The following is a 23,477-nucleotide window of genomic DNA, read 5'->3' as shown; positions in this document are numbered from 1 at the left end:
CGGTCGTGACCAGGTTGGCGGAAGCTGAGGATCGAACTAGGAACCCTCAAGTCGCTGGCACGGCCGCTCTACTGACCCGAGCCACGCCATCAATTATGGATTTACATTCAAACTGGGATCAGATCAACTTAGTTTTATACAACAGAAAGTATTGATTTATTTACATATTTACATTTGTTCAAATTAGAAGAGATTTAACCAGGTTATGATGGAGATTTTTGTGTGTGAATGCAATCATACGTTTACAGGTACAGTATGCATTCACATCAAAATGCGGATCAGATCAGGATTAAACTTGGTTTTGACCCTGTACACACAGCAACTTTCAAACTGGATACAATCAAATTATGTTTTTCATAACAGTGGTATTATTTTCCCTGAATTTGTAACTCTGGGAAAAGGAATGGGTCAAAAACAAGTGTCCACTGCAGAGGTTCTCAGGAGGATTTATCGTAAGATCGCACACCAAAATCTGGAACAGATCGGAACATAAAAAGATGTTCAGATATGAAAGGCAGTATTTTATAAAATAGTATCCTTTTATTCATAATGTAATACATTTTTGGATCATCAATATTTGCATCTGATCTGGTTTAAACTTGGACATTTGAATGACATTGGAAATTTAAACAGTATATTTAATCAAAACTAATTAATAGTTTGCTTTGTCGTGTTTTGGGTGTCATTAAGTCACTTCTTCTTTGACGTCTCTTCTCTGTGGACAAGAAGAACAATGAAGGACAGCTGAGAGCGTCCGGCACAAAGAGCATTACAGAGGATTATGTGCAGAGGCGAGGACTTGAGCACAAGCGTACGCAGCCATTCATGTAATCTCTTTTCACTGCCGCGAAAAGACTAAAAACGTCAGGTCATGCTCGTCACACGTATTCACTGACATGCCGCCACACTAGTAGAGCTAAACAACTGTTTGTTTTTCTTTTCTTCTGTCTGACCTGGCCCCAGGAAATGCTTATAGAATAAAACAAAAGTGTGGTTAGTGTCATTGTTTTTCTTTTCAATGTGGTTTCTTTGCTAAAGGATTACACAAAAATAAATCTACATAAATTGGGCAAAATAAAAAATAAAATAAAAAATATATATTAAATAAAATAATTATAAACATTGAAAAATAAGAAAATATACATAATAAATAGCACATACACATGTAATGTGTTTCATATACATTTTTATAAAATACAGTACAAAAAAATAAAACAGCAGTGTGGGCTAGCGGGACAAGAAAAGCAGAATTAAGGGTATGGATCCTGATTGTTTTTTCCAAATTAATTAGTTAAGATAGGTTCCAGGACCCCCGCGACCCCGAACGGGACAAGCGGTAGAAAATGGATGGATGGATGGATAACTAGTTAATTAATTATTTACTCAACTGCAGAGAATGTCAGGCAGGTATTTGTACATATGCATTTTTAAACTTGTGCAGCCAATTAATTTTTCATATCAGATTAATCACACTTTTAAATTTGGATTAATCATAATTAATCAAAGGTTATTACTCGCTTGCATAATTTAAATTAAGGGTTTCAAATTGTATTTAGCTCTGGGCCGCTGGAGGTAGAGTTGGGGTGAAGCTTTCAGAATCACGTTTTAACCACGTGACTAAATGTGTTACCTAGATCCACCGGCATGTATAGTGACATTGAGCAACAGTAGGCCTGAAGTCATCATAAATGTAAAATTGAATGTAAAAATTGTATATTTTGACATTGTTGAGTTCCCCAGGAAGCTTCAGCTTGCTTACAGCAAGTTGCTTTTGTGTTGCACAATGTGTGTTTGTTGTGCTGTTTGCAACGGTATTGTAGTTTGTGTTCTTTCTAGTGGGATTCAAGATTGTCATAATATATTAAACTATTGGCCGTCCAATGTGCACAGGGTGCAATTTTACCTATTTATGAAGTTAAGTAGAGGGCCACTAAATTGGGCATGAGAGCCGCAAATTTGAGACCCCTGATTTAAATTAACCTAAAAAAAAGACCCCAACATTGAGACACAAATTCAATTTATTGCCAGAATGTCATACAGAAAAAAAAAAAAATGTTTTAAATGAATGCACGTCAGTTATTTGCTCACAACTTAACATTTTATCTAAAGAACAGTCAATGCATATATATGTTTATGTATATATATATATATATATATATATATATATATACACACATATATATATATATATATATATATATATATATATATATATATATATATATATATATATATATATATATATATATATATATATATATATATATATATATATACACATATATATATTCCTTGCACACTAATTGACTGAAAGAGCACGTACTTTGCCGATGATGTCACGTTATTGATGGGAAAATGCATTTTTAGACAATATGATTAGCCTGAGCGGCGAGGAGACACAAAGAGTAAAAAGTGGTAGAAAATGGATTAGAAAGGACAGATTTTAAAAAAGAATAATACAAAAATAAATTAAAAATTTAGTTTAGTTTAGGTTGGGGACCACTGGTTTTGAGGCAAAAATACAAGCGATCATGAAAAAAATACTCAAAATGGGATGGAGGGGATTAATACATTCTTCAGAAAATTATTTTGTTAAAGATTTAGACCATTCGTCATTACCAAGACGTTACTGCTAGCCTAAACCTTACTTCCTTTGACACTTATAAGGATTTAAAGAAGAAATGATTTAAGGCACATCATGTCTTTACATCTGGAGGGGTACACAAATTAAGCATTAATCAGTGAAAGACAAAGTTGGACTTATTCGTACATCGCTCGATACCGTATTTGATAGACATAACGACTGCCGTGCTGCCGTAATTTTGACGCTAATGAGAAAAAGGATAAGATTGTTTGCAGTTGATTTTTAATCCCTTTTTCTTTAAATATTAGTTTTATCTACAATTCATGTCTGCAGTTGTTTGTATGATGTGAAGTTCATATTTTGTCTCAGTATTATCTATAAATGGTCCTGTTGATCATCATTGTTCATGAGCTGTATCAAGATTCAGCCTACGAGGGATTTATTCATTTTCTTTATTAATACTATTAAGGATATTTTCTTAAATGGATAACAAATAGCACCAATGACGCTATAAGGTGGCCATCCTGTCGTATGCTGGCTTGTTGTTAAGTGTTTGCGATTCCAAAGATGCGGAGGACCTCAGGCAGCGTGCAGGTAAGAAGATTATTTACTTCAATACACAAGGCAACGTATCATAGACTGGTGCTAGCTTAGCATAGCATGAAGATTAGCAAAGTGAAAATAGGTAGCGTGAAACAAACAACAAAACCAACCAACAAGCCGTCGTGTATAACGAACAGCGAACAATGAACCAGCAACTTAGACAGGGAAACCACCAGAATATAAAGGGGAGTGATTAGGGGCAGAACCAGGTGAGGACGCTAATCAAAAAACAGAAAGCAGGTGCAGCTAATCAGCCACCGAGCAACAACAAACGAACATTAAAAACATAACAGGCCACTAAACCAAGAAGAATGATACTTAACACAAACACAGACTCTAAGCTGGTGTGACGAATCATAACATATCCGTGTCGAATAAAGCACTTGGCTTTCCTGCACAACAACAACAACAACAACTAAGCTTTTAGTTTCTTTAATGAAAATCGACAACAAAAATATGGTGGATTGAACCAACAATCACAATATGTATTACTAGGACTTAACATGACGTTAGTTTATTTGCACAACCAAGTCTTTGTAGGTAGATAGCAACCACAAAAGAACACAAACTAATGCAATCCATTGTCCTTTCTTTACGTCTAGTTTTGTTCTCAAACACTACTAATATAGTCGAGAAACCCAGAAAATTTCTCAAACAAATCAAATGTTCAAACAAACATTTTACAAAGTGATCACTGCAGACACGAGGATGGTCCGATTGTAATCCACAAGATGGTGAAAGTGATATTTTTAAGAGCCATTACCTTCCACACACTTTTGTTTTTTCCCTGACTTTATTACCTTTATGAACCACTCATTTGGTGACTTTATGAACACTATTTCCTATCTCTATATTTGAACGATTGGAACATCCAAGAACAGAACGGCATTTTCTGCTCAAACTCTACACTCTCTCTCACTGGTTTTAATGCTACGCTCAAGCTGCTTGACCATGGTGTGAATTTAGGCACGAAGAAAAAAAACGGACGTGACGTCACAACCCAAGTTTGTGTGTTCGTTAACGAGCAACATACTCAAAAAGTTATGAGCCGATGTTCATGAAATTTTTTCAGGAAGTTTAAAAAAAAAACGCAATAAGGAACATGTGATTAGGTTTTGGGCGTGAGTCGGTTCATAGTCTAGATTTAGGATTTTTTTTAGGTTTCCTTTACTATTACTATTTATTTTATTTATTTATTTTTTATCGTGCTCTGTTTGTGTTGTGTTGTGTTTGCTCGGTTCTCTTATTATCTTTTAACCTGCCCATTGCACAGCACTTTGGCTACCCCTGTGGTAAATTTGAAATGTGCTTTATAAATAAAGTTGATTTGATTTAATTTGATATATTAAGAGATAAGGCTTTCCTACTTTTTTATATTCTTTGGCCATTTTCACAAGGTGTATGTAATGAAAAGTTAAACTTCTATGTCAATGTCAGCTTTACAGATGCCATGTCTGCCTTATTTACATACTTTTGTTCACATTGCCAGATAAAGTTTCCAAGTTGTATTTCTCTATGAATAATGGAATACTTGGTTGAGGTCTGTGCTCTGTTGTGGGCTACTTTAGACCCTGACAGCTACTTCTAAATTTCAAAGCGAGAATTTGAGGGAGGCTTCAGCTTGAGTTGTTGCTCTTCAACGTTATCCCAATCACTCTGCTAACACAGGCCCCATTGTTGAACACATCACTCTTAATCTGCACCAATACTCCAATAATATCCCCTTTGTCAAGACGCGCGAACGCACCGCGGACTACACAGCTGCCATTCATATTAAGGTCAGCGCCGTTCCAGGCAGCTTTTATTGGGGTTAAGTAAACGACAAGCTCTCCTTTTTAGAGCCACGCTGGACTTGGTGATGAAGAGATCAACATTTTCATTGATGCTTTCAAAGGGGTCCAAAGATGCTGACATCCTTAAAGTCTGATAACCTTGTCCCCCTCAGAGAGCCACACTGATGACTCATCACAAGCAATGCTATAGTTAAAGTAAAGTACCAATGATTGTCACACACACATTAGGTGTGGTGAAATTTGTCCTCTGCATTTGACCCATCCCCTTGTTCACCCCCTGGGAGGTGAGGGGAACAGTGGGCAGCAGCGGTGCCGTGCCCGGGAATAATTTTTGGTGATTTACCCGCAATTCCAACCCTTGATGCTGAGTGCCAAGCAGGGAGGTAATGGGTCCCATTTTTATAGTCTTTGGTATGACTCGGCCGGGGTTTGAACTCACAACCTACCGACTTCAGGGTGGACACTCTAACCACTAGGCCACTGAGTAGGTTGTCATTGGCCAATAAATAAATATACATAAATGAGTAATCCTATAAACAAATAAATAATACAAATTAAAGTAAATACATTGACAATATAAAGGGGATAATTATCATATTTTTTTTAATAGAGGAATTTTGCCAATAAATCCCATTTTATGCTTTTTTGACATAAAAAATAACAGTTGCATTCACTGGAGCTTACACATAGAAACCATATAATCCTACTGCTGACTGTTTACGTAGACGTCTTTCTGCAAAGATTTCATTATGTAAAAAACAAAAAAAACAAGTATACAGTATTAGGCAGGATGTGACTCATTGACATTTTTCTGGAATTTGTGGAATAATGTCAGACCATGCATACACACTCTTGTAATATAGTTCATCTGATTAAGTAGACTTAAATGCAAGAAAAGTAATTCACTTTTATACTATTCTACTACTAAGCGCTGAATAATGTAAATGTAGGAACAGTGCCCACAAGTACATCAAATATACACTGGATTTTTCTGTGATATGTACTTAAATAACAAAAATGTTAGTGAATATGTCTATTTAAGCATTGATAAGTATAAGTACGTATAAAGCATTGAAAAAGCAATGGAATTTTGGTCCATTATATGTGTATTTTCTAAAGGTGTACTGTATATACTGTAGGCGCACTGTCAAGCTGAACCCACATAAACACGCCAATCAACTATAAGCTGGTTGTCATGGTGACAGGGGAATAATTAAGCAGCATTTAGTGCCTTTGCTGTCATTACATGCTAACCTTGTTGGAGGTAAAACCACAATAAAACACAAAAAGAGGTTGTATGTATATCCAACAAAGAGTTTTGATGCAACAACCATACCTCACCTTCTGCGCGGCTACTATAGGTGTGTGTTTTGTGTTGGTCTACTTCCTGTCTACATTTTTTTGAGATATCCTCTTGGATTTTTAAATTATGTACATGTATGTATTTTTTCTTTTAAACTTTGGTGGAAATGAATAACCCAAAGGAGGAAGCGTTTTTATCTTTAATAATAGGTGAAAACCCCACTTCCTGTACTGCAATGCAGAAATAAATATTGTCTATCCACACCGTATGTGATCCAGATTGAATATTTAATTAGCATTAAAAAAAACAAAAAAAAAACAATAATAACAATTGTAAAAAAATCTAAAAAATAATTATATTTCCTCATCTAGAGGGATGAGAGTAACAAGCAACAGCAAATACATTTTAACATAATATTCAATAATAGTATGATTCAATAATAGTATGCATTCTTTAAGTATTTTTTTTTTGCACAGTTAAATTTCATAAACACGTAATCTACACTGTAGAATGCAGCTTTACAGATGTTATGTGTGCTCTGAGCTGCAAGGTACGCATCAAAAACATCAACCTGGGGTGGAGCATTGATATTGGTAAAACATTAGAGCTGTCAAAACTAACAAGTTAATCACAAAAATGTTCGCATTAATCATGTGTATACTGTATGCAGATTATTCAATATTATTTGAGTGCGCATGCTCCTTTATTGTAACCGCGAATGGTTACCTGAATGTTGGTATGGATTGTTGTACGGTCAGTGATCAGGTCAATGCATACGCCGGTGCAAATATGTGTGACTAGTGTGGCACATTTCGCTCCGAAATGAACCCTATAGGTACTTTAGATAAAACTGCAAGTGTTAAGCAAATAATGTTGTGTATTTAAGGACATTTACAATATAAATAAATGAAGACATTCTGTATGCATTGGGATTATTTTTTTTAAGTTAATTGAAATTTTGAATGCAAGTTTGATTGATTGATTGAAACTTTTATTAGTAGATTGCACAGTACAGTATATATTTCGTACATTTGACCACTAAATGGTAACACCCGTATAAGTTTTTCAACTTGTTTAAGTCGGGGTCCACGTACCGTAAATCAATTCATGGTAAAACAAGTAATAACTTGTTTAGTAATCATGATTAAGCCAAATTCAAAGATGTGATTAATCTGATTTAAAAATGTATCTTATGGCAGCACTAGTAAAAATGCATTTTTTAAATATTTATTTTTGGGGGGTTTTCATGCTGTATTTCCTGACATAGTGGTCTGATGGAGGTGGGCTTTTTACTAAACTACAGAGAGTCCCATGCATCAATCATCAATCAATCACCATCATATACTTTATTAGTCCCCGAGGAGAAATTCAGATTTTCAGCACAATCCCATTCAAGAGCAGACATACATTACAATGAGACAGAACAGGAACTTTCTAAGGGTCTGTCAACTTCCGGCGCCCCTTAGAAAGGTGGGAAAACTAGGGTTAAGGCATTTATAGTCGCACAAAGGCATTTTACCTAATTATTCAATAATATTTTGTCTTTTCTTAGCATTTTTATTTAAAATGTAAAGTGAAAATAGGAAACTTCAGCATTAGAGTTGCTATGCGTGCTCTGAACTGCAGAGTAGTACTTGGCTGTAAGTCATTAATATTTGTACAAATGCAATGTTAACATGGTTATAATATTATTTTGTACCTCCTTTTGAAAAATCTAATTTCATGCCTCTTACGTACTTACAAAATTGTCAAATTTGATCAAGTTAAGTCAAAATTTATTGCGCAATTTTGTTTGAAAATAAATATATTTATTTATTTATCTTAACAACCTGAAATGAACTTTAATGAGCTCCAGAAAAAAACAGACACCATGATGACCAAAGCCATTTAGCCTCCTGATGCCAGACTAGCAGCCCCCTCTTTATTTCCTATTAGCAATAAAAGCCAAAATCTGCTCCAGCGTGTACGGGAGGGGCTGACATGTGGCATTAATATGAATTATATGCATCTTAATATGCTTTACTTGGCCCCTGAGGCTGGAGGGAACATGACGTCAGCGAGCAGTAAAGGCACCGTGATGCTTATATTATGTGTATTTGGACCTTTATTTTCCCCTTTCTGGGTGCCTTCTGTGAACAGGAGGGGTCAAAGGTGAAGGTCCTGCACAGCTGCACACTGAGGAGTGCAGGAGTTCGGTGGGGGGCCATGGAAGAAAGGAAGCAAGCCTGCAGGCATTGACCATGAATTCATTATTTTGTAAATATGCAGCCGCTACCCAGACAAAAAGCATCAGATTTCAACAACAATCTTTTTTTGCAGGGTATTATTTTTAAGGTTTACAGGGTCATTGTTCAAGCAAGAAATCTATTCATTTTGGATGCTTTACGAGCGAGCCATTATTGTCGCAATTTAGCGGCCAGTAGTCAAACTCACTGAAAAGGCATACTGTTAATCAAGTCAGAGCAAGAACCCTATTGATTTTGAAGGAAACCTGACCCAAGATGGTTGGATAGCTGAGGTCAAAAATCTAAACTATACATGTTTCTTTTCCGTCTTGTAGCCCATCTTTAAACGTATTTAATCATGCTATAATTATTTCTACCAATGCAAGAACCCTGTTGGTTTGAAAGAAACCTGACCCAAGATGTCTGAGGTAGCTGATGTCAAATATCTACACAATACATGATCCTTTTTTAGTCTTGTAGCCAATCTTTAAACTTACTGAATCATGCCATATAATTCCTGCTAAAGCAAGAACCCTATTGATTTGGAGAAAAAAAAATGACTCAAGATGGTCGCATGAGGCAAGGTCAAACATTGCTGTATTTTAAACTCACTGGAAAGGCATTCTGTTATTCAAGTTAAATCAGTCCTTCTCAAATGGTGGGGCTGGCCCCCCTGGGGGGGCACGGTGCGATGCCAGGGGGGGCGCGTGTGACCACGGGGAACATGTTTCTTTTGCCTTACCAGAATATGATGAAGCAAATGCAGCACTTGGCTTCACTGTAACTACAGTGGGAGACGAGGAAAGACCAATGTGTTGTTTCCTTTAATGTTAAAAAGCTTACAATTGTATGCAGAGGTATAGTTATAACAATTGCATAGATAAATTATAATATGTATAGTCATGGTGAAGAGTGTGAGGTTCGCAAAATATTTTTTTCTTCCTCTGGGATATTTGAGAAGCACTGAGTTGAATCAAGAACCCTATTGATTTTGAAGGAAACTTGACCAAAGATGGTTGAGGTAGTTGAGGTCAAATATCTCAACGTGTTGCTCTACTATTTTTTATTTTTTATTTTTTTTACCTATCTTTAAACGTAATGAATTATGTACAATTAGGTACAATTTTTTCTGCCAAAGCAAGATCCCTATTAATTTTGAAGGAAACATGACACAACGTAGTTGAGGTAGCTGAGGTCAATCATCTAAATATTACATGTTCCCTTTCAGTCTTGTAACCCATCTTTAAACTTACTAAGTTATGCTATATAATTTCTGCCAACGCATAAATCCTATTGATTTTGAAAGAAACCTGACTCAAGATGTCTGAGGTAGCTGAGGTTAAATATCTAAACAGTAAATATTGCTTTTTTTAGTCCTGTAACCCATCTTTAAACTTACTGAATTGTGCTATGTAATTTCTTCTAAAGCAGGAACCCTATTGATTTAGAAGGAAACTTGACTCAATATGGTTGCACGAGCCAAGGTCAAACATTGTCGTATTTTAGCAGCTAATAGTCAAACTCACTGAGGAGGTATACTGTGTTTCAAGTTAAATCAAGAACCCTATTGATTTTGAAGGAAACCTGACCAAAGATGGCTGAGGTAGTTGAGGTTGAATATCTCACTGTGTTCCTCTACAGTCTTTTACCTATCTTTAAACGTAATTAATTATGCTACTATTATTTCTGCCAAAGCAAGAATCCTATACATTTTGAAGGAAACATGACCCAAGATAGTTGCGGTAGCCGAGGTCAAATATCTAAACAATTCCTTTTCAGTCCTGTAATCCATCTTTAAAAACTTACTGAAAAATCCTATAACTATTTCGGCCAATGCAAGAACCCTATTGATTTTAAAGGAAACCTGACCCAAGATGGTTGTACGCGTCGAGGCCAAGCACTGTCATATTTTTAGCAGCCAATAACTCAATACTGTTATTCAAGTTAAAGCAAGAACCCTATTGATTTTAACGGACACTTGACCCAAAATGGCTGAGGCAACCGAGGTCAAAAAGTACATGATTATTTTCAATCTTGTAACCCATATTTAAAATTACTTAATTATGCTATAATTATTTCTACTAAAGCAAGAATCCTCCTAATTTTTTTTCAATAAAAGGTTTGTATTCACAAAGTTTGCAGGGCATTTTCTTTTGTAGTTTTTATGAATAAAAAGATAAAAACTCTCCCAAAATTTGAGACACGTGTTTTTTTATTACAAAGTAACAATTTGCTGAATGAATATAAATGAAAATATAAATAATAAAAAAATATTTAATGAAATGGAAAATATGTTTTTTTTTCTGGCATTTGTGCATGGTGACACGACACCAGTGAACGTATGATTGTTTGTTTACCTGACATGTTCAAACGTCACTAAAATATCAGAGCAAGAAACCTATTAATTTTGAACGGTATTCAGCACAGCCAGCTGCGGTCAAAATGTGAGCAATGACCCCAAAATGTCACATTTCAGTTTCCTACCGGCTCTATTGATTTTGCATAAAACCAACACAAGATGCCTAAGACAACCTAGGGTCAAATATGGAAGCAGTGACCCGGTTAGTAGTAGTAGTGATACAGTATTATGTAAAGGCAGGTATGCTATTCATTTGTATAGTGTCTAACACAAGCTGGCCACGCCCAAAACCAAAGGACTTGAGTTAATGCAAAAACCCTATTGATTTTGAATATTAGCAGATATTAACTGATATTAGGATATGTTGATTGGCAACACTAAAATTGGCCCTAGTGTGTGAATGTGTGAATGTTGTCTGTCTATCTGTGTTGGCCCTGTGATGAGGTGGCGATTTGTCCAGGGTGTACCCCGCCTTCCGCCCGAATGCAGCTGAGATAGGCTCCAGCACCCCCGAGGGACAAGCGGTAGAAAATGGATGGATGGATTGACGGAGGTCCAAACAGACAACAAACATTCAGGCCCCTTCTACACTAAGCCGGCTAAAGTTATACAGGGTATATCCCATTTAACCTTATCCTTGTCCACACACACACACAATGCCACCGTTTAAGACCCCCACCCCTTCCTCCTAGTACGCATGCGCGAAAAATATGTGCATATATACATACATACATGAATCATATCTTTAATGGACGTGTGAAAGTAAACAATGTGATAAAGAACATTTTACCACAACCAACAACAGGACACTGAAATTGGCGGTCGTACTTGACAGCCGCAATATGGCTTCACAATAGTTACAAAACTAAGACGTTAAGTAATCACTCGACATACACTGCGGACAGTAACTGATAGTCTGCTTTGCCAGTCCAAATGTATTCGCTATTTTTCCTAGTCTTCCCTCGTCCACGGGAGCCCGCATTCTCGTTGTCTCCGCTTCGACAAATGGACAAAGTTTTTCACTCCCTTCGACAAATGGACAAAGTTTTTCGCTAAGTAGTATCAAAGCTGGACATTCGAAAGTTCTCTTGCCGTTCCTCTGACACAACACACTCGTTGACAAACATTAAAAAAAAAGAAAAGAAACCTATTGATCTTTTTCTTGTTCATAAAAATACAGCTGACACCAGTGGTTTGAAGAAGCTTTCGCCATGTGTCAGTGGTAACTGAGTTCAAACATTGTTTTCACATTTTTTCAAGGTTCCAATTGCTATTCCTATCAAAGCAAGAATGCAATTTTTTTGTTGCGGGCACATTTGGTGCTGGTTGATTTTGAGTGACCTTATGGAAGACATTCCATAGACAAATACATGCTCAGTGGCATTGTGGTTAGAGTGTCTGCACTGAGATCGGTAGGTCGTGAGTTCAAACCCCAGCCGAGTCATACCAAAGACTATAAAAATGGGACCCATTACCTCCCTGCTTGGCACTCAGCATCAAGGGTTGGAATTGGGGGTTAAATCACCAAAAATGATTACCAGTGCTGCTCACTGCTCCCCTCACTTCCCAGGGGGTGAACAAGGGGATGGGTCAAATGCAGAGGACACATTTCACCACACCTAGTGTGACAATCATTGGTACTTTAACTTTAACTTTAATTTTCACGCAGTCTTCCTCAGACTTTCACTAACCGAGTCAAAACGAGAAACCTAGTGGTTTTATTCCAGGGTGGACACTTTTGGGCCTCATCTGGCCACATATGTGGAACTTGTGTCTCCATATTGGTGGCATAAAGCCACCAAGAGAGCTGAACCCATGAATATAAAAAAAATTCATGTGGGAGCATGTCTACACGAGTCAAGACTTTCCAGTACAATTGAACAAGCAGCGAAGTTCAATGATTGTTTCCGCAGCTGCTCAGACGCTCTTCTTCATACTTTCCATACTTCACAGACTGCATGTCAGAGGGGACCTGAAGCGGCAGCAGTATCACGTCTTGCTGCTACTTTGAAAGGTCACCATGGAGACGCCGTGTACCTAATCGCATGTAATAATCAAGACTCCCAATCAGTGAGGTGCCCACACGTTGACCAATGGCCTTGCTTTCTTCCTGTTTGTGAGTTTGTAGCTGCAGCCTAATTACTGTACTGTACTGTACGTGGCGTGTAAATGCCTACAGAGAGCATGTCTTAGCTAAACAGCCTGCAGGAAGTGTTCCTTAATGTGCTAATTAGCCGTTAATAACGCATACGTATTAGCATATTAGGCTCTGTGTGAAGAATAAAGAAGTGTGCAGTGACAGCGTGTTTGGTGTCAGTCTATGTGACGATGATGATGATGAAGGTTGCAATCACTGACAATCATGAGTGAGTTGAAAGGCGCAGCCAAACTAATTTGTTTGCTGGGTAATTGAGGAGCAACATGCTGATTAGCTAGCCTGGAGAAAAAAAGAATGATGTGGTTCTCACACGTTTACTTCATATCTGCTGGAAATGATGGACGTGTTTCTTAAAGCGGCAGTATGTAAGGGTTTGACTTTAAAGCAACTGCTTAGAAAATGAGAACAGTGGGCCCCATTCAGCAATAAGTTCCTAACTTTTCCTTTTATCTTTCATCCTAAGTGATTTCCTAAGAGGAATCCATTCAAATTCATGACGTGTTCTTAAACGCCCAAATTGTTCCCACCTGCTGTTCTTAAGTTGCTGAATGCCAAATGGTTAGCGTGTGCGTGTCTATCATAATTTCCATATAAACACGCCGTTATTTCCCCAACATGCATATGTAAACACCCTTCATTCCGTAATTTGCATAGGTAAACGCCCTTAATTCCCCATATAAGGGCACAATACCGGCGGAAAAGCCGAACATCAGACACACGTAGAAAACACAAAACAGATTACAGAAGAGAAATTTGTATTATCCCGCAGGGGAAATACATAATGTCAAAACATAAGTTTAAGAAAGGGGGGACTGCTGAGGTAGCCTAAAGCGTTCAAATAAATATTCGTCACTTCGGGCAAATAGGTCGACATGGTGGTGAAATATGCGCTCTCTCCCCAGGGCACGATCTGCGGCATCTTGCAGCGTGCGGGCGTGCGTGCCTGTGCGTGCGCGCTTGCACGCACACGGTATTTTGAAATGTCTATATATTGCTAATTTTGCTATATGTCTGTCTGTCTGTCTTATCTATATCTATGTATCTATCTATCTATCTATAATTGTGTACATTAGAAGACAACTAATTTACACAATTATAGATAGATATATTTCTCTCTCTCTCTATATCTATCTATCTATCTATCTATCTATCTATCTATCTATCTATCTATCTATCTATATATATATATATATATATATATATATATATATATACATACATACATACATACATACACACACATATATGTGTGTATATATATATATATATATATATATATATATGTATACATACATACATACATACATACACACACATATATGTGTGTATATATATATATATATATATATATATATATATATATATATATATATATATATATATATATATATATATATATATGCATATATATATATATGTATATATATATATATATGTATATTAATTTAACATTAGACAATAGAAGTAAGGGAACGTGTAACACTTAAGAACAAATAGGCCACCCTAAGAGTGCTTTGGAGCACTCGTAGATTTTGTTCTTACCTACGAACAAATCCGATGTTATAATCGCCATGGAGCAAGATAACTTTTCTTACTGTTACTTTAAAATGTTGTATTTCTTATTTGCAGGTTGATACTGTATATGGTGATGCAAAGTAGTAAATTAAGTCAGTATGTGACTTTTAAGGGTCTTTAATGTTGGTGGACCAGCCAGTACACCTCTCATGTTGTGTTAACCATGGAGGAAGATGCATTTTCATACTATTACTTTAACATGCATTTTACTATTTGCATGTTGGCACTGTATATGGAGGAAAAAAGCAGTAAATTAAGTCAGTATGTGAACTATAAGGGTCTTTAGTGTTGGTGGACCATCCAAGACACTCTTTTTTGTTACAATCGCCATGAAGCAAGATAACTTTTCTTACTGTTACTTTAAAATGTTTTTTTTACGTATCAGGTTGTTACTGTATATGGTGATGCAAAGCAGTAAATTAAGTCAGTATGTGAATTTTAAGGGTCTTTAATGTTGGTGGACCAGCCAGGACACAGTTTTATATGTTTGCCGTAGAGCAATATACCTTTTCTTACTGTTACTTTTAAAATGATTTTTTTAATTATCTGCAGGTTGTTACTGTATATGGAGATGAAAAGCAGTACATTAGGTCAGTATGTGAACTATAAGGGTCATTAATGTTGTTAGACCAGCCAGGACACACTTTTTTATAATATATTCAACATAGAGCAAGATAACTTTTCTTTCTGTTACTTTAAAATGTTTTTTTAAATTATTATTTGCAGGTTGTTATTGTATATGGTGATGAAAAGCAGTACATTAGGTCAGTATGTGAACTATAAGGGTCTTTAATGTTGGAGACAGTTTGATGTTTTGTTTGCCATGGAGCAAGATAACTTTTCTGACTTTTCTTTATTTTTATTTATTTACAGGTTGTTACTGCATGTGGTGATGAAAAACATGCAGTTTGTGTTAGCCATGGAGGAAAAAACATTTACTATTAAAAATGTCAATACAATGTAAAATGCATTGTACTATTTGTAGGCTGTTACTGTATATGGAGATGAAAAAGAAGTAAATGAAGTCAGTATGTCATTTTTAAGTCTTTGACATTGGTGGACCAACCAGGACACGTCTCACGGAGTAGGATAACTTCTCCTACAATTAGTTTATGTATTTTTTATTTGTATATGGAGATGAAAATGCAGTAAATTAGGTCAGTATGTGAATTACAAAGGTCTTTAATATAGGTGGACCAGCCAGTACACCTCTCATGTTGTGTTAACCATGGAGAAAGATACATTTTCATACCAATACTTTAAAATGTGTTTTACTATTTGCTGTCTGGTACTGTATATGCAGATGAAAGAGAAGTACATTAAGTCAGTATGTGAATTATAATGGTCTTTAAAATTAGTGAACCAGCCAGGACACCCCTTATAATTTGTTTGCATTGGAGCAAGATACATTTTCGATTACATTAAAATGTCATGTTTTATTTGTAGGCTGTTTCTGGAGATGGAAATGCAGTAAATGAAGTCAGTATGTGATTTATATCGGTCTTGAACATTGGTGGACAAGCCAGTCTCCCATTTTCTACCGCTTGTCCCTTTGTAGGCTGTTACTGTATATGGAGATGAAAAGCAGTAAGAGAAGCTACTAACTATGTGATTAAAATGGGTGTTTAAAATTGGTGGACCAGCCAGGACACCCTTTTACGTTATGTTTGCCATGTCACGGCCCGGGGGCATTCCAATGCACATTCATCTGTACGCTCTGCTGAGCGCACCTACGAGAGCGCACCTGCACACGCCACTCCTGCAGAGGCTGCGCCTGTGCACAGCTGCAATCAATCAGCACTCATCACACCTGTCGCTGATGAGCTTCCTGGGCTTCTTAAGCCAGTGCAGACCTGCGTTCCGGGCCAGAACGTAGCTCCCTGTCCTGTACAGTAAGCCAAACCTGTCAAGCTCTATGCGTTCTTTCTCTCTGTGTTTTCTCCCCTGCCGTGTTCATTTTGTCTCGTGTCCTCCTTGTCGCCTCCCAGCAGCAGACCTCCGTTCCCGCGTCACCAGGAGTGTGTCTTGTCTCCCTGTATTCCCTATGCTTCCCTGGCTGCCTCTTGGATCTCGACCTCCCGCCAGGACACAGACTTTGACGCCTCGCTATTGCCCCCGACTTCCTGCCTGTCTCACAGACCTCCGAGCTTGTCTTGCCTCCCTTGGACTTCCACACCTCTCGCTCAACATTTCCGGGTAACACACGCTTCAGTTAATCCCAACACATAGTCACACACACACACACACACACACACACACACACACACACACACACACACACACACACACACACACACACACACACACACACACACACACACACACACACACACACACACACACACACACACACACATTTTGGATTAATTACACACTTCATTTTGTATTTATATATATTGTTTATGTATATAAATAAACCTTGAGCTAAAAAACGACGTCCCTGCTGTCTGTGCCGTCTCCTTCCTCCTGTACACATAACATGCCATGGAGCAAGATAACTTTTCTTACTCTTACTTAAAAATTTATTTTTTCCCTTATCATACTATCACTTTATATGGAGATAAAAAGCAGTGAATAAAGTCAGTATACGAATTATACTTTTTTGTTTTTTTACAATGTCAGTGACCACTTTAATATTGTATTGTAAATTAACCTTTCTTGCTATTACTTTAAAATGCATCATTTTAAAAATGCCTTTTACGGTATATGGAAGTGAAAAAGCAATAAATTAAGTCAGTATATATAGGTCTTTCATGTTGGCTGACCAGCCAGGACACCTCCCATGATTTGTTTGCCATGGAGCAAGATACTATTACTTTGAAATACGTTATTTCTAGTTTTAGCCTGTTATTTTATATGAAGATAAAACAGTGGTTAATGAAGACAGTATGTTAAATAAAAAAAATGTACTAACATCTGAATGAATTAGTTACTAGAGTTTCAACATTCAAGATGCAAGGTTATGTATTAAGTATTAACATTTTACATACAGCATGTAAAAGGCACACATACCGCCCCATTGGTGCATAAATTACAATTTGATCACTGTCCAATGAAAGCATTTATCTCCAATGTTTGTGGGTTTTCTTTTAACACAAAACATACTATTTTTGTTGTTTTTCTAATGAAAAACAAAGTAAAAGTGCTCCCAAAAGTTTGGACGTACACGTTTGTTTTATTATTTAGTAATAATTTGCTGAATACAAATAAAAACATAAATGATAATAAATAAATAAATAAATAAGAGGGGGAATAAAATTGTGAAAAAAATGTATAAATGAAAAAATAAAATAAAAATATAAAATCTTACAAGTTAGCTGGAGCCCATATATATATATATATATATATATATATATATATATATATATATATATATATATATATATATATATATATAGTTATGTAAATAAAATAGTAAAATTAATATTTGGAGGTTAATGCTTTTTGCAGCAGAGTGACAATGTGCTCGATAAAATGAAAACAAAAATAACACAAAATTTGAGGCCATGATAAAATTAATGGTTTTTGTAATAGTAAAATACCTGGAGATACATGTCTTTCATTTGATTGTGAAAAGTTGCTCAAATTGCATTAAAACAATTAAGTAAAAAAATGCATACAAATAAAAATAATCAAAAAATATATCCATCCATCCATTTTCTACCGCTTATTCCCTTTGGGGACGCGGGGGGCGCTGGAGCCTATGATTTAAAAAAATGTATTTATCTACTATTTTTTTTAATTTAAATAATCCAAACTCAATACAAATACTTTGAGATTCGAATGCAATGGTCATTAAAGAAAATATTACTGTTCGGAGATAGATGCTTTTAGTGCCAATTCGTAAAAGAGGTAACATTTAAAATAAAACAATACCGCTAATTTCAGCTCATTTTGGGATGGAAATGCTGATGTCATGATGGCATAAATACCATGTTCATTGGAGGCACTGACCCTTTGCAGAGAAGCAGAAGCCATGCAAGTGTCCTAACACACACACACACACACATTTGTCACACACCCTTTGGTTTGTCACACATAATAATGACAGTGTCAGCTTCAATACATCCTCATTGTGCAGCTGGCACTCAGAGTCAGAGCAAACTACAACATCACTCTCCTCATCAGGAACTTCACGCAGCATCAGCATCTTAGCACCAACAAGGTGACCGATAACATCTTTAACATGACACACACTTAAACGACAACTCCTTAAATGCACACACACACACACACACACACACACACACACACACACACACACACACACACACACACACACACACACAGGGAATGTGATGCTATCTGTGTAGTAAGTGAGCCCTTCACGCCATGCCTATTAACGCACAAAATAAAGCATCCTTTTGTCTCATTGTGAGCCACGCCGGCCGCCTGCTGTCATATATCAAAAAAGGAGGGACTCACCGTGCGGCGACAGGAGCCAGGTGGTGTGAGAGGAGGCTGCAGTGGTGAAGGAATCCCCCTCCTCCTCCTCCTCCTCCTCTTCCCTCGATTCCTCTTCCTACCGGTGTGTAACGTGTGTGTGTAGAGCTGATCCAGCAGATGCAGACTGGAACCACCAATAGAAAGAGGCGAGAGGGTGTGTGAGACACGGCAGAGGAGGGGTCTGATAGCATTACATCATGGGCGAGGGTTCTGCAGGGGGTGGGGGAAAGTGTGTGTCCTTGTGTTTCCAGCACTGTATATTTCCATTTTTTGCAGAGCGATTAAACATGTGCACACCTGCATGCTGTTATTTAGCCGCATCATTTAACGTGTAAATAAGCGGTGAGAACATGGCGGCAAAATGTCCCTTTTTCCAATCCTCTGATGGCTCCACTGCCAGCGTGGACAGGCATTTGCTGACATTACAGGTGCTAAGAGTTTATCCTAAAAGGAACAGCGACTGGCTAAAGACAATGACAGCTCAGGGTCATCCCGAGCAGCGATTCTGCCCCGCCTGTTGCCGTTTGACACCAAAGAAGATAGCAGCCGTGCAGAAAACATAGTGATAAGGATGTCTCTTTCGCTCTCACTTCTCCCTCAGCAAAAACGTTAAATAGCGAGACACTGGCAGGCCTTGAAGGAAGGTCAGAATGTAGATGTAGACATATCAAGTTTTTAAACAGGATTGCAACAGTTTGGAAGAGGGCAGACCTCCAGCAAGGCTCAAGTGGATGTAACAGAAAAATGTATTACTGACTGTACAGCACGTCGCAAGATTAGGATCTGTTACATGCATAAGTATTGGTCAAATAAATAAATAAAAGTGAAACACTCGCGGACAACCAATACAGATACAGAGCCAACACTTTAACATTAATGGCATTAATCGAAATAACATAGGAAATTACCAATGCAATAGATCAGTGTTTTTCAACCACTGTGCCAGATACAGTCTGGTGTGCCGTGGGAGATTTTGTAGTTTCACTTATTTGGGTTAAAGATATTTTTTGCAAACCAGTAATTATAATTCGCAAATAATGTGCCGTTGTTGAGTGTCGGTGCTGTCTAGAGCTCGGCAGAGTAACCATGTTATTCTCCTCAATATCAGTAGGTGGAAGCTGGTAGCTAATTGCTTTGTAGATGTCGGGAACATGGTTTGTCGTGATCACAATATGCAGACGACAGCGGGAGGCAGCGTGCAGGTAAAAATGTATCTAATGCTTAAACCAAAAATAAACAAAAGGTGAGTGCCGCTAAGAAAAGGCATTAAAGCTTAGGGATGGCTATGCAGAAAGAAACTAAAACTGAACTGGCGACAAAGTAAACAAAAACAGAATGCTGGATAACAACAACTGAAATATTCTTGATTGCTAAAACAAAGCAGGTGCGGGGAATAGCACTCAAAGGAAGACCTGAAACTGCAACAGGAAAATACCAAAAAACAGGAAAAGCCACCAAAATAGGAGCGCAAGACAAGAACTAAAACACTATGCACAGGAGCTCAACCAAAAAACTCAAAATAAGTCACGGCATGATGTGACAGGTCGTGACAGTAGACCTACTTTTAGACAATAAGAGCTATAGTGAAGCATGGTTGGTTATGGTTTAAAGTCATATCCAAAAATTGCGACTTTTTACTGTCAACTGAGTTTTGTTTTTTAATGATTTCTGCTAGTGGTGTGCCTCCGGATTTTTTCAATGAAAAAAATGCGCCTTGGCTCAAAAAAGGTTTAAAAACACTGCAATAGATGGTAAACAGTGTGCAGCTGCAGTGTTTATGGACTTAACAAAAGCATTTGGCACAATTAATCATAATATCTTAATTACAATTTAGAAAAGGAATGGCAACAGAGGGTTGGTCTTAAACTGGGCAAGAAGCTACAAAATAAAGTATCCTTTTGTAGGCGAACATACGTCTACAGTGCTAAATATATCTTGGGGCATACTCCAGGGATCAATACTGGGACCCACATTGTTCAATGTCTGTATAAATCTGTAAATTTACAAAGGACTTAAGGGGGCCCTATTAAGCAAAACCAACTGTTTTTACTTGATGGTACCTGCTTATGTGTATTTGGGGTCTTGAAAATGTTAAATTAAACCGTGGAGGCATTGCAGAGATATTTATAAAATAATCTTGCCTTCTCTGCAACTTGCTCCAAACAGTCTGTTAGGAAATTTGTTGAAGTCTAACATTTTGTTGAAGAGTGACGTCAGTGATGTCAGTCATATATGGTAGACATTTCCCCAAAATCCTTTCGTGAGTCAGCCTATTTAAATGTATGTAAAACCAGCTGTTCTACAACGTCACGACAACGATGAAACCCAATGAAGGAAAATGCTCTGTTCTTTGTTTGCTTTAACCAGCACAAGTCACTACACAAACTTGCAGCCTCATCTGAAGTAAGAAAGTGCCTTACTTTTAACTTTTACGATTCGTGGCAATGTACCTTCAACTCAGAAGAAGTCTCTTTTATTGTGTGCAATGCACTTCGAAAAGTCCTGCTTCAGAAACCTGCGCCGGCATAAAGATGGATTTTGCAAGAATGGCGGGCTCGGTGACTACTATTTATGGCAATAGAGGAGACATTGATTCGATAAGTAGTAACAGTAAGTTAGAAATGTGTGAATAATGTTAGCGCATGTTGTTGTGTAGCTAGATTAGCCTTCTACTATAAGAAAAAAGCGTCACCTTCTTCTTGCAAAATAAAGAATGATTTTCCTAAAAACTAGTTTTAGTTGGCTCAGTGTGTACTGTGTTTGGCAATGGACAAGTAAGTTATACAATCCGTTATTACGTTCCCGATGTAGCTCGCAGCTTAGTTTATAGCCTCGAGCTTGCATTGTTTACAACTCAAAGAGGCTTTGCAGCTAAATTATTTACATAATATAGAATAGTAAAGCAGACTCGGTAGGAGTTTTCATTTTAACCAGTTTACAGTGTCAACCTGTACTTAGTCGGGCTTCACTCAACTCTTTCGTCCACCAGCATTGCCTCCTTTCTTAGCGCCGACAATAAAACACGGTGAGCCTCTGATCTCGCTACATCATCTGGGATGTTGTGTTGTGGTGAACGTCACTCAAAACAGATGGCTCGTGGTGGTTACCAATGTCTATAGTGCAAAACAAAAGCATGAAAGCTAAGAAACTATAAAACATTTCTGCCAGGCGGTGGCAGGTTCATTTGTATATAAACAAACCGTTTTAAAAAGGTGCAAAAAATAAAAATGTTCTTCTCATTTGTGTTTTTAAATGTAGAAAAAAAATCATGATATGACCCCTTTAAAGTTAGTACTATTTGAAGATGACACAACTGTGTTTTGCTCAGGGGGAAACACACAGAAGCTAACACAAATAATTACAGAAGAAATTAACAAATTAAAGAGCTGGTTTGACAAAAAAACTACAAATATTTGAATCTCAGTAAAACTAAAATAATGTTATCCACTAAAAGTAGAAGAGAAAGTCAAACACAAATACAAATACACAGACTAGACAGAGTTAAAAAAAACACACTTTTTGGTGTAATAATTGACGATAAAATGAACTGGAAATCTAGGGTAAAATATACAACATAAGGCCGAAAACAAAATACATATAAATTATGAATAAAGCCAATTATGTTTTGGGCCAAAAATCACTCCATTTTCTCTACTGTTCACTCGTGTTACCATATCTGAGTTATTGTGTAGAAATATGGATACATAACTACAAAAGTACACGTCATTCACTAACCGTGTTACAAAAGAGGTCAGTTCGAGTAATACATAATGTTGGATATAGAGAACACTCAAACCCTTTACTTGCTGAATCATTAATATTGAAATTCAATGATTTGGTGTATTTGAAAACGGCTAAAACGATGAACAAAGCTAACTATCACCTGCTACCCAAGAAAGTAGAACAATTCTTCTCAACAAGAATTAGAAATATAATCTTAGGGAAATGCAACGTAAAACATTTGTATGCACGTTCAACACTTAAAACCTAAGTTTAGTATATTAGTATGGGGAATTAAATTATGGAATAAGCCAAACAATGTGCTAATATGATGAAGTTCAAGAAAGTTTGAAACTCAATGTGTTTACAAAATACAAGAAAGAAGAATCCGTAGAAACACCTTGAACCTCATTGATAAATGAGACAATGTACCATATTGTAACTGTATATGGAACCCAGTGTTAAAATGAGGGATTTTAATCACAGTGGTATCAATATTTATAATCACATTTCAACATTGGGTTACACTATATGGATCCTTAAAGTAAACTATTTCCATAACCAAACCATAAGCACAACCTAAAAAAACATATATACTGTATATATTGAGGCCTTTTTTTACACTTGTATGTTTCTTAAGAATCTCTTCATCATTCACCAATACATTCATTTTCTATGTTTTATTTTTAAACTTGTATAACAATGGAGAAT

The 23,477-nt window shown here is 36.8% G+C and overlaps 1 protein-coding gene across 2 annotated transcripts in view; it reads right to left on the bottom strand.

Annotated features, from left to right (window-relative positions):
- Positions 1 to 23,477, bottom strand: part of LOC133608846 (semaphorin-4B-like) — a 173,494-nt gene that overhangs the window by 110,559 nt on the left and 39,458 nt on the right. For both annotated transcript variants that reach the window (XM_061964431.2, XM_061964430.2), the window contains one exon: positions 19,026 to 19,170. The gene's annotated coding sequence lies outside the window, so the exon portion shown is untranslated. The remainder of the gene's footprint in view (positions 1 to 19,025; positions 19,171 to 23,477) is intronic.

This window comes from Nerophis lumbriciformis, linkage group LG06 (genome assembly GCF_033978685.3).
Source record: "Nerophis lumbriciformis linkage group LG06, RoL_Nlum_v2.1, whole genome shotgun sequence".
Classification (NCBI taxonomy): Eukaryota; Metazoa; Chordata; class Actinopteri; order Syngnathiformes; family Syngnathidae; genus Nerophis; species Nerophis lumbriciformis.
This window is presented reverse-complemented; position numbering and strand designations above follow the sequence as displayed.